Consider the following 16,048-nt stretch of genomic DNA (forward strand, 5'->3'; position numbering starts at 1 on the left):
AGCTCTAGTGCTGATTAAGGCTTATTTTGATAATAAAAGTTTTGTGTCTTTTGTCTAGGAACTGAATGATTAAAGGCAGGGTTAAAATGCCGGATTGAGATTAAGTGATCTCTATAGCACACAAGGCCTTACAGACAGAGAAACACAAGAGATACTGAGAAGCTCCAGGAACACTGCAGAGATTTCCTGGTCTCTAGGAAGGATCCTAACATGATCCCTCTTAAAGGCTTCTCTCAGCTGAGACAGGGACCGCAGAGGATAGCCCACAGCTGTCCCCAGAAATCTCGATTCAGCCACTGCCTGCACCCTCAGAAGCTCCTGACACATCTGCTAGTCTGGCACAGATCTGCGCACAGGCGTCAAGACCCAGTATTTTCACCCAAAAATTATTTCCTCTGTCCACTCTCTTAAAACATTTTTCCCTAATGACCAAGAACAACAGATTAGGCTGCATCCATGGGAAACTGAACATATTTTAGAAATTAACTGTTATTAGCTATCATCCCTATTAATCTAAATCAAAGGAATACCACATACATTGGCATAAGAGCTGACTTTTGGCTACTGCTTGATAGAAATATTAGTAGTTAACTGTGGGTCTTATTTGTTTGTGGGAAAAAGCATTACAAAGAGATGTATATTTCTTTAGCATATTCTTAAATATATGGCAGAAATATTTGACTGCATTATTGATTAAAAGGTTATTTTATTTGCTGGGTGTAGTGGCACATGCCTTTAATCTCACCACTTGAAGGCAGAGGCAGGGAGATCTCTGTGAGTTTGAAGCCAATCTAGTTTACAGAGTGAGTTCTAGGCCAGCCAGAGCTACATAGTGAGACCATCTCAAACAAACAAACAAACAAACAAACAAAAACAAAATTCCCTTATTTGAGATGCACTCATATTATATAAACTAGGCAGTCCTATAAACCCCTTTTCCTTTGGCATCCAGTTCCCAAGTTCTGTGAATTCAAATTGTAAAAAGTTATAGAAAGAAACCATAAGAGATCATTTCAGATTTGTAGGATGAGTGAAGTTCAAAACAACAACAACAACAACAAAACCGCACAATAATCCTATACCAGACATGATTTTATATTGGGCTTTCTGACAGTATACAAGAGCTTTACAATGCTGACAACCTCTGACTTGGTCATTCTATTTATTCTATTTTAAACAAATAATTAAATATACTAATGCTTATTTATTTAAAATAGGAAGAGAAAACCCTTCTCTCTTTTTCTCTTCCTGCCTCTACCGCGCGCGTGCGCACGTATGTACAGATGTGTGCTGGCCTTCTGTGCACGTGTGGAGGCCAGAGGACAGCTCTGGATGGTTTTTTGTCACTCTCCACCTTATTTTTTGAGGCAGGTCTGAAGTTCACTGCTTCAGCAGACTGGCCAGTGCGCACTCAGGACCCACTTGTGTCTGCCTCCTGGGCTAGGGTCCAGGCCTGAGCCGCTGCACTCGTCTTCTGTGTGGGTGCTGGGACCCAGTTTCAGGTCCCCCTGCTCACTGAGCCATTACCCCAGCCCTGGAAAAAAAATCTCTTTTTATAAAAAATAAAACCTCATGGTCTCACAATAGCGATTTTGATAAATACCTTGTGGCACACCTGGGCTGTGACTCGTTTGATCACTAAACAAATTCTTAGTGAGTGCACACTGGGTGTACATAATAAATTCAGTGATAATAACTGCAATGTTAACGAACAGTTGCTTGGTGTCACTCTGAACACAGGAGCACTACACGGAGCACTGCACGGACAGTGCTTCTCACTTAGCTTCCATGGTACTCTTGTGGAGGTCCTGCAAAGTGCCCACTTTCAGACTGCAGGAGTGGCAGAGCCATGACTCCGGGTGCCCTGAGCCACCCTCAGCCACTAAGACATATCACAGTTACTTCCTGGAAACAAGTGTCCCAAGAACCACGTTCCCAGCCAATAGTCTCGTCTAGAAAGAGGAAAGAAACAGATAAAGGGTTTGGAGTCTCTCTGTGCTAGAACAAAGCCTTCTTTATGACTCCACTTGAAGCTCAAATTTTGGAAGCCTGCTGTTTTTGTAAGTCCGTGACCAGGTAGATACTCACAATCTAAATTCAAGTAACCCAGGACCTCCAGGTTCCACGCACATAAAGCTCTCATGGGACTAGGTGCTATCTGGCACTTAACAACACACTTCAGTGACGCCAACCTCAGTTTACTTGAGTTTGCTAAAACAGAATGTTCGTCTCTGATCCTAACAGCTCAGTGCTTGTTCTGTCTCTAAGGCCTCTTCTGGGGGAAGAGGACATACTTTCACACTGAGAAATCATTCTCAGACATTTCAAACATCAACCTGAACAGGACCATCATGCATATTTTGAAGGAGGTATTCATGTCTTCAAAAACTGTACATACTGATTTAAAAATTTTTTTTAAAAATCTTTTGCAAAAATACATTCATGTGGGCTAAGGACTAAGGAGGTAGCTCAGCAGGTAAAAGATAAGCCTGGTGACCCAACTTACCTGCCTGAAATCCACAATAAAAAGCTGGATGCAAGGGTATACATCTGTACTTCTAGAATTCCCACAACAAAGAAGAGACAGGAGAACTCCCCAGAAAGAAGACCATGGGCCAGCTAGCCTAAAGCAGTCAGCAAGACAGCAGAAATAAGAGACCCTGCCTCAACATGATACAAGATGAAAATCAATTTCCAAAGCTGTCCTCTGACTTGCACATATGTGACATGGCGTGTGTACACATGTGCACTCACACATACTATAAACATAAAAGTAAATAAATAGATGTACACAAATCCGAGTATGGTAGCTTACCCATATGGTCCCAGTTCTCATGAAGCTGGGATCACAAGTTTGAGGCCAGACTGGGTTATAAAAATAGTAAGATCCTGTCTCAAGTGTGTACAGAGCTACTTAGCCATAAAAGGAACATATATATCACACCCCCTCCACACTAAGGCGCAGGGATCACCACAGAAGAGGAGTGGGACTGTACGAGCCAGAGGTTAGGTAGGAGCACGGTGACCAGGTGCTCTTCTGCACACGACCACGCCCAGCACCCATGTCTCCCTGCCCAAGATGGAGCTGGTCAATATTCTAGCATGGAATAAGAAAGGGTTCATGAGCCCCACCCCTAACTGCGGAACTGCAGACAGCTCCCGACTGCTTCCACGGGAAGGAGAGCTGGTTTCTTTAGGGACTTGTTCCCTGGCAACTTGACCTGCTCCACAAATTGGACTCAGTGAGCTTCTATTTAAAAAACAAACAAACAAACAAAAACAAACATGAAATTGGGGAGGAAATAAAGGCAGGAAGAGTTAGGGGTGAACATGACCAAAATACACTGTGTGAATATATGAAACTCACAAAGAATAAAAAATATTATTTTAAAAAGAACTTGCCTTAAAAATTAAACAAAGTAAAATAAAACAAACATTTTTAAATGTTATGTACTTAAACATGTATTTTATTTTTAAAAACTCATCCGGGCGGTGGTGGCGCATGCCTGTAATCCCAGCACTCTGGGAGGCAGAGGCAGACGGATTTCTGAGTTCGAGGCCAGCCTGGTCTACAGAGTGAGTTCCAGGACAGCCAGGGCTATACAGAGAAACCCTGTGTCGGAAAAAAAACCAAATCCAAAAAAACCAAAAATAAATAAATAAATAAATAAAAATTAAAAAAAAAACTCTGTTTCTTGTGCTGAGTTCATACCTTTGTAATATGGTAATTTAACCATTTGCCACGAATTTTTAAAGCTTTGTCCTACTGCTATTATAACCATAGAGGACCAAGGAGAGGGGAGCTCATAACTACTTTGATTATTTAGCTGAAGCAGGCTTCAGAGGCGACCCCCTTACATCTGCCAGGTACAAGCAGCTGTTAACTCCCTTGGAGCGTTCTGAGTATGAACTGGAGGCACGTGGACAGGAGGGCTGCTTCTTCTAAGCAAACATTGTACAGTGTATTGGTGACTAATTTTAGAGGCAAGCTGACCAGGTCTCCACTTCCCTACCAATCTCTACAAAGAGCTAACTTGTTTAATAATGAGCTATGTGCTTGGTGAGGCTTAATCCAAAGGAGGACATTGTGACCTGAACGGAAGAGAAAAGCTCAGACCCAACAGAAGGAACAGATGTGCTTAAAGTGGTCATTAACCTAGATAAACACGACACTGCTTACTGGAGTGGATGCAAAGAACTCGTATATATTACAAAATACGTGATTAGATCAGTTACTGGAAGACTAAAAAAAAAATACAGCCTGCCTAAGTTCAAAATAAAATTGATAATCCCAATAAATGTATGCATACATTAGTTTCTTAAGTTTATATTTTAATCATAAAATAGTTGTGAGGCTCAGAAATGACACAGTCACTAAAGTGCTTGCCCAGCGGGCGTGAGGCCCTGGGTCTAGCACAGTGTGTGAGTCTCGGAGCACAGCACAGGAGAGGTAGGGCTTGCTGCCTATCCAGTCTAAGAGCAGCTGCCAGCTCAAGGTCCAGCGAGACAGCCTACCTACCGCAAGGGATAAGATGAAGACGGATTAAGGAAGGCATCCGTCGTACACATCTGGCTTCTGCACACACCTACAAACACGTAAACATGTACACACATGACAAAGCAAGAAAACAAAACAAAACCTTAATTATTAAACATCTGCTAGGAAAGGTAACTCTCTTCATTTCCTGAAGGTCATGATAATGAGAACTTATCTAAACATTATCATGATTTCTGTAAACATTCTTACAGAGTGAAAGCTTGTTGTTACAGAGGTTGTTGTTGGAGCTGTGGAGGTGACTCAGTGGTTAAGGCCACTGGCTACTTTTTCAAAGGACCTGGGTTTGATTCCTAGTACCTACATGGTATCTCACAAACACCTGTAATTCCAGGCCCAGGGGATCTGATGCCCTTTTTCTGGGTTCTGTGGGCACTGAACCCATAAGATACACACACACACACACACACACACACACACATACATGAAGGCAAAACATCCACACACATAAAATAATAAAATACAATGAAATCATTATTGTTTAAAAGGTTAAATAAAAATATGCTGCTTAAAAAGTTGTTCCACTTATTTATAAAATTATGGCTTTCCAAATCCAAATTTTTAAATGAAGAATTCACATATATATCCTTTGTGTTCCAAAATTGACAATACTTTATTTTAAGGAATTTGCCCTCTTTGTAATTATCAGTATGTATATAGAGTTATGTATGTGTATATACATATAATAATAAATATTTCCCATATACTTATAAAACCTGTAAATTCCATATTTGCTTTGAGGAAGCACTCCGTGTGTGTGTGTGTGTGTGTGTGTGTGTGTGTGTTGGTTTTTAACTCTACCTTTGAAATATCCAGAGACAGAAAGTGTATGTTTCTTTCTCTGCTCAAAGGTGACGGGAGAGGTCCAGTATATAGATCACTATTCAGAACCCGGATGCAGGAGAAACGCTGGGACGGGAGATCGACCTTTGGGAATCTTTGACATAAACGAACCATTTAAATCATTGCCTGATATGGTCGTTTTTTATGTTTTTGGCTCTCTTTCCATAGATTATAAACTCCTGAAGGGTAACGGGATATTTCTCACGTGATTTGTTCCATACACATCTACACAGAACCTTTAAAAACAACCAAACAAACCAGGTGTTCCAAACAGCGGGATATAAGTCAGGCAGAGAGCTGTCAAGTCTCTCTCCAGCTGGCCCACCTACATTTGAAATGTACACAGTTTCTCTAAATCTCAGCTGATCACTTCGGCTTCTTTCCTGGTGGAAGGTCAGAGATTTGCATCTGCCTGTATTTCTGTCTCCACTTCATTACAGGAGCAGTGTCTACCAAACAGTGCGGACAACATCTTCTCTTCCTTCCCTCTTCATGCACTGCAGAGTCCTTGCATCCCTGTCCTCTGAGCTTCCTGGCACAGAACTTAACAGCCCAAAGTGCCTGTCAAGCAGCACTCCTGCAGGGAGGCCCCACCCCCTGCCCCTTGGGAACTCTTCAGCGAGCCTGCTTTCCTGTGGCCGCATTGCCTTCTTTCCACAATATTTCATTACACTCCATAGCCCTTCCCTTGATGCTCTGGTTAATTAAGTTTACATAATTTCCTACTGATTAGTTTTAAACAGCATGCTCTGGATTTTCTCTCCTTTAATTTTGTGTCTTTCCTGACTGCTTAAACCTCTCAACTATGAACTTGAAAAGTTTATATGCTATTACAGACAGAGCTCACTGTTGGCCACCCATACTTACACCAACCCCTCTCCTTACAAAAATACTGTGATTCTTGGATTATCTAACCCAGAAAACCAGAACACCATGGTATGGTGCCCAGAAAGAGGTAGGTAATAAACCTACTCACCTTCCTTCATGCACTAAAATGAACCAAGATTACTTATCATGCATTTTGTATTTACTGAGATCTCATGATAGTCTGTGCTAAGAGACCCAGAGCATTAATAAAGAGAATTATTGGCCTGTATTTAAAAAGTATTGCTGAAGCTGATTGATATCCTCTATCCAAACGAAACACTAAGCTGACATTCTGTCCAATTGTTAGGGCCATAAATAAATGGCTTATAAGACCATTTTAAAATCCATTAATTTCGACCATTTTGTGGTGGGCATGTACTGCCATATCACCAATGAAGGTTTCTAAGAACGGAAACGGGAAGTGAACAGGTCAGTTGTGTTGCAGGCAGGTCCATCTGCTTCAGAGACAGCTCTGAGACAATGCCAGGGAGAGTGACCAAAACATCAACACCTAAGGCCCTTTGTGCGCCAAGAAATGGAGAGAGGCTTTAAAACTGTCTGGAAATCAGTTTTTCTCATGAGCTTTTAAATTTTTCTTGGTACTGTAGGGAGACTCTAACAATCTATTCTAAAACACAGCTATTCTTAAAGCTGTTTGGTTCCACGCAGATGATTCTTCCATTTCCATGTGATAGTAACCTTGACTGGACTGAGAAGCACTTAGGTGGTTGATAAGGCTTACCTCTACTAGTCTGGCACAGTGCTTTTAGAGAGGAGACCAAGCAGGGAATACCACTCCTGACTGCAGGAATACCACTCCGGACTGCAAGCGGCACTATTCTAATGTGCTAGGAGACAGACAAAATGAAGGGCGAAAGGAGAGCACCCAAGAGTCTGGGCAATCTCTGCTTCCTGATGACAATGATCAGAGCTCTCCCCACTAGACCAGACTGATCACCCAGAACGAGCTGAACCCTCTAAAACTATGAGTCCAGAAGTCTTCTTTATCTAAGTTGTTTTCCTCGGCAATACAAAAGTCAAGCCAACCTCTATAAAGCAGAGAAAGATTCTCTTCCTTCATCACCTCACACAGACAGAACACACATCAGACACAGACAGGAAGATCAAGGCTCACAGCTGCGACAGATCCCCTTTGCCTATCCTCTCCTCAGCAATCAAGAATAAGCCTGCAATATCAAAGGGAAGGAACAGACTTTACAGAGTGACTTTTCCCACACACTGAACTACACTAGGTCAGAAGTGTGGCAATCATTCCTCTCTCTGGAAGGACAAAGTGTCTTAATGCGGGTGGATTTATCCATAACTGACAGGCAATTATGTCCTGCTCTGTAGAATTATCTTTCCATTGTTCTTTTATGTCTGTTGACGACTACATTGTTTCACATGCCAAGAAACACTGTAATATAGTTCTTTAAAAAGCTTAAATCAGTTTCCACATATAACACAGAGTATTTTTTTTTTAACCAAGACATATATAAATCATTTCCCAAAGCACTGCTGAAGGTCATATTATGCAGGGACGAGGCGTGAAGCAAGGAACACATTCATTTCAATTTTCAAGCTTACAAATAAGTGTCAGTACTTGGCGGAAGGGATTCATAGGTTTGGAAATGAAGGCTAAGCTACGGAGCAGTGGCTAATTGGGTAATTCACAGGGATAGCTCCCCCTTGGAACAAGTATAATTCCCGGTATGATAAGCACTTTGCAGGTGTACTGTGGGAAGGAGAGATAAAGTTTGGCAATTAAGTTAGTATTTTCCCAAGTGAATTCTGATGCCAACGATGGCACCAAAGGAGTGTGATGCAATTATGGAACTAAATTTCACAGGATTTTGTGGCTGAAGACATTCTGTAAAAGACTTACTGAAAATATTCATACCTCATAACAGGATTCTCAAAAATGTTCTCCGTGTTACAAACGACAGAATGAAATGCTCTTCTTTTACTACTGGGCCTCAGTGGCCATATACCAACAGCACAGGATATTTAATGTAATATCAAAGTGCCGAAGACAGACCTGGCAAACACACAGACTAACTTCCCCTCCTCAGGAAGCTCCAGGGGAGGTGGAGCTTCAGGCTCAGGAGAAAGAAGCAAGTCTGGAAGCTCCCATCCCAAGTGTGTCCATTTTATTTATGCAAGAAAATCGATCTCAGGCTGGAGAGATGGCTCAGTGGTTAAAGAGCACTGATTGCTCCTCCAAAGGTTCTGAGTTCAATTCCCAGCAACCACATGGTGGCTCACAACCATCTGTAATGGGATCTGATAGCCTCTTCTGGTGTGTCTGAAGACAGTGACAGTGTACACATATAAAATAAATAAATTAATTTAAAAAAAGGAAAAAAGAAAATCACTGTATCTCATAAGATCTCAAAATATGAAAAACACAGGTTAGGAGGGCAGCGCCACAGTAGGGTCTGCACAAGACATTGGGCTCAAACCTCAGCACCACACGCGCACACACAATCATAGGAATGATCAAGAGGAGACTTGAAATGCTCAAGTCAGTCATAGAGTTACTAATTGCTGCAGTGTCTGGATGTGCTTAACCCAAAGAACGGGGGTGCCGCCCAGACGTTATCCTCAGCAGTCCTGCGGGGCTTTAACCACCTGACCTGTTCCTAGCCAAGCTTCAACTGAACCCAGCATCCTTTACCCAGTTGCTTCTCTTCATTGTTCTTGAATATTTCACTGTTTTTAATGCTGCTGGTGGCTGGAGTTCTGAACTCTTTGTTGTTTTAATACATTTGCTAACGTGTTAATTACACTTGGAATAAAAGGGAAGCAGTTCGAGGAAGGATCGTGTCTCCTAGGAACAACCATAGTTCCCATTATGAGCATGTGGCTGGTGTTTGGGTGCTATTATTCATAGGGAATTTTAGGAACTCCCAAGCCTACTGGGCCCTGAAGCATCCTGACCCTCCCAGCTTTCACTAACAATACGTAAGGAGTCTAGACATGACCTTACCTTTGGCCTATTATTATTTTATCCAATAAGTTGCTTTTATTTTTCCTTAGTTGTTAAAATGAGTAATTCACTTGTTGTAAAACTATGAGGATCCTCATCCCAGCTCTGTCTCTACTAGGCTGCTTGATTTGGGGTAACATGAGTAACCTCTTGCATCTGATGTCACCACCCATATGTGTGACACCAGCTAAGCCATCCATGACATTCCTTGCTGCTCTAAAACCTTACCATGTGACCACCAAATTTCAACAAAGTAACATTATACAAATAGCCATATGTTGATTCTCTCTCTTTGCTTTGTCTAGACTTTAGTTTCCCAGGGTGAAGGAGAACTCAAACATCATTTAATACAGCCAGAGGAAGTACCACACTCATCCCTCTGCTCCCTTTCTGTAAACTCAATGTGATCAGCTGTCTTGGGACCCCACCGCCATGCTCTCTGCCGTGATGGACTGTCCCCTTAAACTGTGAATAGAATCCAAGCAACTCTAAGGCCAAAACCAAACAAATGAGTGTGTTTGTTCCTATGAATAAATTCTGAGGAGATCTGAAATGAAAACAACAACCACCCGGTGGAAGTCTGAGGCATCACCACAGATGGACACTATTGCTGATGGAGAGGTTCAGGAACTCTTAAGACAGCCCACTTCATTTTCAGCTAACACCGACTGTCATAATTCTTCTGATATGAACAGATTTAAACCTGGCTCCTCCCACCTGGCTCCTTGCTATTTCTTGAGGCTGCCCTGTCAGGCAGTGTAATATAGCTCCTGACCTTTTTCTCCACGATCCGTGAGAGAAGCTCTGAGAATACCAGAAGGAGCCACCATGTTTCAGAAAGATTTCATTTTTCTATGTTAATAAGTCTTTAGCCTTCCCTCCACTGAACTATGTAATTACTACAAATGGGTGAATTTTGGTATGTGCCATATTTTAAAGTGATTTTTAAAAAAGAATTTTATTTAGAAACAAATGTAAGGCATTTAAGTTACTATGTCCCTAGTGAAGAAATGGCAGTAGCCCTAAAAATACTCCCTAGAGTTACAAAACCAGATGCTCTCCTTGTGCTCACTTGCTAGATACATGAGGGCTATAGCTCATCTGCCTGGTGTGCACGAGGTTCCGGGTTCAGTCCTCAGTTTGGGGAAGTGGAAGGAATAAAAGGATTTTTTTAAAAAAATTGAATTGGGCACAGGCGCTCATGTCTGTAATCCTGCCACTAGGAAGGTAGAAGCAAAAGCACCAGTATTCAAGGCCATCCTAGGCTATCTAGAGTTTGGGGCCAGCCTAGTTTACATGAGACTATGCCTCAAAAAGCCAAGTAATAACAACAAAAAATAAAAGCCAGAGGCCACCATTCTCATAGGAAATTATGTTCATAACTCTGCTGAAAGATTATGCTACAATATATAATCTGGGGAAGTAGCACATAGAAACCACATTCACAGACAGGATACAAAGTTGCTCTGAGTACCATGGCTGTAACCATGGAAACGCAAACACAGCCATCCGGGACAAGTTCCCTTATGCACCAGGTTTGCTCAGCAGCCGGCATCTGCATAGATTCTTATTTAATAACTACAGCAATTAGTTGGTTGTGAATTTTTTTTAAGGTGAACAAATAATCCAAATAAACATATAACTTGGTGAATATTCATTAAGTGGATATTACATAAAATAGTTTGTTCCACAGCCTAGCAATAGAATGACAAATTAAACCTAATTCTGGCCCTTCAAGAAACTTGTCTAAGAGGCACTGAGACTATGCAGGAGATTAGACATGAAATAGGCAGGAGACCAGAAAAGAAATATAAGAATATCTTTTTATTCCTGTCAATAGGGTAGACCACCAGATAACTTTAAAAAGCATCCCTCAACAAAAATTGGGAGGGAAAAAAAAACTCAGAAAAATATACCAAGTATTCCTTTAAACATACAGCTAAGTATTCATGAAAATCAAGAGACCTCTCAGAGGTCATAGTAGAAACATCAAGAAAAATCAGGAAATTCAGAGAATGACTAGAAACTATAATTATGCAGTAGTGATGGAGTCTCTCTCTCTCTCTCTCCCTCTCTCTCTCCCCCTGTGTGTGTGTGTGTGTGTGTGTGTATGTGTGTGTTTGTGGTCTCTCTTGTGTGCTTCTCTGTGTGTGTAGAGGTACCTGTCTTGTTAAGGGGCTTTAAAGGTCAGCAGAGGCTAAGAAAAAGCCTCATACCAAGTTAAGGAATTCGGCCTTCATCCTGTAGTCATGGAGACTTAAAGCAGAAATATAAAGGAGAGAAACCATAGGATCAAATTTACATTGTACAAGTTCTTCTGGTAGCAGCATGGTAGATTTAAGATACCCAAACATGAGGCAGATGAGAGGTTAGAAAATGATAAATGATGGCTAATCTGGTAGGTACGCAGCCAGTGGCAGAGCACATACTTTACAGCTCACATCACAGCAGAGAGGGGGGCAGGGGCTCTACATTAACTATGGCTTTTCAGTAATTAAACCGGGACTCCGAAAGGTTAACTAGTTAGGTGAGGCTCTTCCCATTCCTAGTACAGCCATGGCTTGTGGTCCCAAGCAACATCTGAAATACTTAGTGGTTCCAAACATTAGATGCTGGGTGAGTTGACTGGCGTGTTTGCTCCTGGTCCACCCACTGGTCTTCACAAGCTGAAGTAATGCCTGCCTCTGATCATTTTTTAAGGAACAGATTTAAGTCTGTCCAGACTGGAAACGAATTCTCTTCCCCAAGGAAAAGGAATCGGCTCACCATTGCTGCAGAGACAAGAGGCTAGCGGCCAAATAGAACAGCGGGTGAAATGGTCTCTAGGAGACATGCTGAAGAAGTATTTGTACTTTCACTACTACAGGCCTTTATAGGCAACAGTCTAGATTAAACAACATGATGAGACCAAAAAAGAAAGGAAAGGAAAGAAAGGAAAGGAAAGAAAGGAAAGGAAAGGAAAGGAAAGGAAAGGAAAGGAAAGGAAAGGAAAGGAAAGGAAAGGAAAGGAAAGGAAAGGAAAGAAAAGAGGTGAGATTCTGAGAATCTGCTGCTTGACATGAGGATCGGGAAATTAAATCAAAAGGGACCATGCCTCAGAAGATCAAACTGAGGCCAGCTGAGCAGTTGGCTCCAGGAAGAGCAGGAAGAAGAGAGCCATTCATGACTATGCCATACAACATAAAGAACACGATAAAAAAGGTTTTGGAGTTCCCTCAACCTAAACGTAGACCGACTGCATGGTATTGCAATTCCACTTCTAGTTATAAATACAAAAGAATTAAACAGTTCAAAATACTTATCTGTACATGGATTTTCATAGCAGTTCCAGTAACAAAAACCAACATAAAGTATCCAAACATCAACTGACAAATGACTAGAGAATCAAAATGTAATATATTCCTACAGAGAAATGTCATTAAATAATAAAAAAGGAAGCCCAGCAGTGGTGGAGCATGCCTTTAATTCCAGTACTTGGGAGGCAGAGGCAGGAGGATTTCTGAGTTCGAGGCCAGTCTGGTCTACAGAGTGAGTTCCGGGACAGCCAGGGCTACACAGAGAAACCCTGTCTTGAAAAAACAAAACAAAACAAAAAAACAAACAAACAAACAAAAAGGAATAAACATTGACACAGTATACAAGGTAGATGAACTGTGAAAAATAACACTAAGTGAAAGATGCCAGGCTCCAATGGACGTACGCTACATGCCTTCATTTATATGGAAACACCCAAACAGGGAACACACAAACACACGAAGACAGAAGGCAGGGTAGTGGTCGCCAGGGGCATGGGGCAAAAAAATTAGGGATGACGGTTTAGTGCACCTTTTTTGTACATGTGAGGGTATATATGTGTGCACGCGCATATGTGTGTGAATGTGTGAGTGCATATGTGTGCGTGTATGTGCATGTGTGCATGTGCATGTGATATAGTATGTATATAAGTTCACATGGCTGTTTGGACTGAATGTGGAGGCCAGAGACCGACATTATCCGGTGCCTTTTTTCATGTGCTCTCCATCCTAATTTATTCCCTTTATTCCTTGACAAAGGGTATCTCATTGAACCTGGAGCATGTAAACTCAGACAGCCAAGCTGGTCGCCCTGCCAAACTCCATGGATCTTCCTTCTGCTTCTCCCGTATCCCTTAGGGCTGGGAGTATAGTGTGCACTGTCACACGTGGCTTTTACGTGGGTACTGGGGATTCAAAAGGTCAGCGCTTCCTGCTTGTACTGCTTCCTGCAGGCACTGGCCATATCCCCAGGCCAGAGGAGCTTTCTTTGAAAACTCATTTTACTTATTTGTCTCCATCTCTATCATTATGACCACCATCATCATTGTGCTTATTTGTACACACACACACACACACACACACACACACACACACACATACACATACACAGCACATGGACACATGCCACAGTGTGCTTGTGAAGGTTGGGGAACTGCAGAGCTGGCTCGCTCCTCCCACATTTACCTGGGTCACAGGAATGCAACTCACATTGCCAGGTGTACTGGCTAGTTTTGTGTGTCAACTTGACATAGGCTGGAGTTATCACAGAGAAAGGAGTTTCAGTTGGGGAAGTGCCTCCATGAGATCCAGCTGTGGGGCATTTTCTCAATTAGTGATCAAGTGGGGAGGGCCCCTTATGGGTGGTACCACCTTTGGGCTGGTGTTCTTGGGTTCTATAAGAGAGCAGGCTGAGCAAGCCAGGGGAAGCAAGCCAGTAAGAAACATGTTCCCATGGCCTCTGTATCAGCCCCTGCTTCCAACCCTGCTTGAGTTCCAGTCCTGACTTCCTTTTGTGATGAACAGCAATGCAGAAGTGTAAGCTCAATAAACCCTTTTCTCCCCAACTTGCTTCTTGGTCATGATGTTTGTGCAGGAATAGAAACCCTGACTAAGATACCAGGCATGTGTGATCTTCCTGTTGAGACAATGAGAATGTCATGGGTTTAAAGTACTGGTGACAGCTGTGATTACGAATGTACTTGTCCCCGAGTTGTCTGATTTAAAGTGGGCACACTGGCGTTTTGTGTTATATGTGTTTTTCCACAACATTTTTAAAATTATTTTACTAACGATTTGTTTTTATATTTGTATGTGCACTGGTGTTTTGGCTGTATGTGTGTCTGTGTGAGGGTATCAGATCCCCTGGAACTGGAGTTACGGACAGTGATGAGCCACCACAGGGCACTGGGGATTGAACACGAGTCCTCTGACAAAGCAGCCTGTTCTCTTAACCACTGAGTCATCCCTTCAGCCCTTTTCAACAAATTTTTAAAAGATGGGATACTAGCCTATTGACAGAATACGTCTGTAGTGATACTTAAATGGGAGAACTTCCTCTATCATTAGAAAGCACCAATTCTACATTTTATAAAAATATTTATCTGATAAGGGAGTTTTAGACTTAATAAATCACTGTTATGAGAATCATCAGTCTACTATTTTAAAAAGTGTTCATGTTCTTTATAACTAACACAAAGGGCACCGTGAGACAAGAACACAAGGGAGACTCGAGGCCAGGCTCTGCCTCACCTGTGTTAAAGTCACAGAGTAAACAGGACGCAAAGGAAGCCCAACAGTGTGACAGTGTAAGATAAGAACTCAGGATGAATGCAACCAATGGAGGTCATGAAACCAGTGTTAGCGAGGCAGTCCGTACAGTGTTAGCGAGGCAGTCTGTACAGTGTTAGCGAGACAGTCTGTACAGTGTTAGCGAGGCAGCCCGTACAGTGTTAGCGAGGCAGTCCGTACAGTGTTAGCGAGACAGTCCGTACAGTGTTAGCGAGGCAGTCTGTACAGTGTTAGCGAGGCAGTCTGTACAGTGTTAGCGAGGCAGTCTGTACAGTGTTAGCGAGGCAGTCCGTACAGTGTTAGCGAGGCAGTCCGTACAGTGTTAGCGAGGCAGTCCGTACAGTGTTAGCGAGGCAGTCCGTACAGTGTTAGCGAGGCAGTCCGTACAGTGTTAGCGAGGCAGTCTGTACAGTGTTAGCGAGGCAGTCTGTACAGTGTTAGCGAGGCAGTCTGTACAGTGTTAGTGAGGCAGTCTGTACAGTGTTAGCAAGGCAGTCTGTACAGTGCTTGCTGTACAGTGTTAACGATGTTAAGGAGCCATGCTGAACTGTGGCTTTACCTCTTCCTGCCTGAGGAGCCTGCTGAAGTTACGTTTCTTCAATGTTTTCATCTGAAAACTTAACTTTATAGAACTTATCCCAGCGTAGCTGAGAAGACTGTATTCAGAAGCATTTGAATGAGCAGGAGGGGGGTAGCTTGTACCTGTAACCCTCGTACTTGGGAGGCTGAGACTAGGGGATCATGAGTCTGAGGCTAGCCTGAGATACACCACAAGACTCCATCCATATGTATATGTGTCTGTACATGTATGTATATAAACTGCTTAGACAAGCATCTGGAACATAGGACATATGAAGTACTAACCTGTCCTAGTCGGGGCTGCTATTGCTGTGATGAAGCAATATGAACTAAAAGCAACTTTGGGAAGAAAGAGTTTATTTGGCTTACACCTCCATTACTGAGGGAAGTCAGGGCAGGAACTCAAGCAGGGAAGGAACTTGGAGGCAGGAGCTGATGCAGAGGCCATGGAGGGCTGCTGCTCACTGCCTTGCTCCTCATGGCTTGCTCAGCCTGCTTGTTTATAGAGCCAGGACCACCAGCTCAGGGATGGCGCCATACCTGACTTGATGGAGACGCTTCCTCAACCGAGCTTCACTCCTCTCTGATGACTCTAACTTGTGTCAAACTGACATAAAACTTGCAGCTAGCACA

The sequence above is a fragment of the Apodemus sylvaticus genome, chromosome 5 (assembly GCF_947179515.1).
Source record: "Apodemus sylvaticus chromosome 5, mApoSyl1.1, whole genome shotgun sequence".
NCBI classification, from domain to species: domain Eukaryota; kingdom Metazoa; phylum Chordata; class Mammalia; order Rodentia; family Muridae; genus Apodemus; species Apodemus sylvaticus.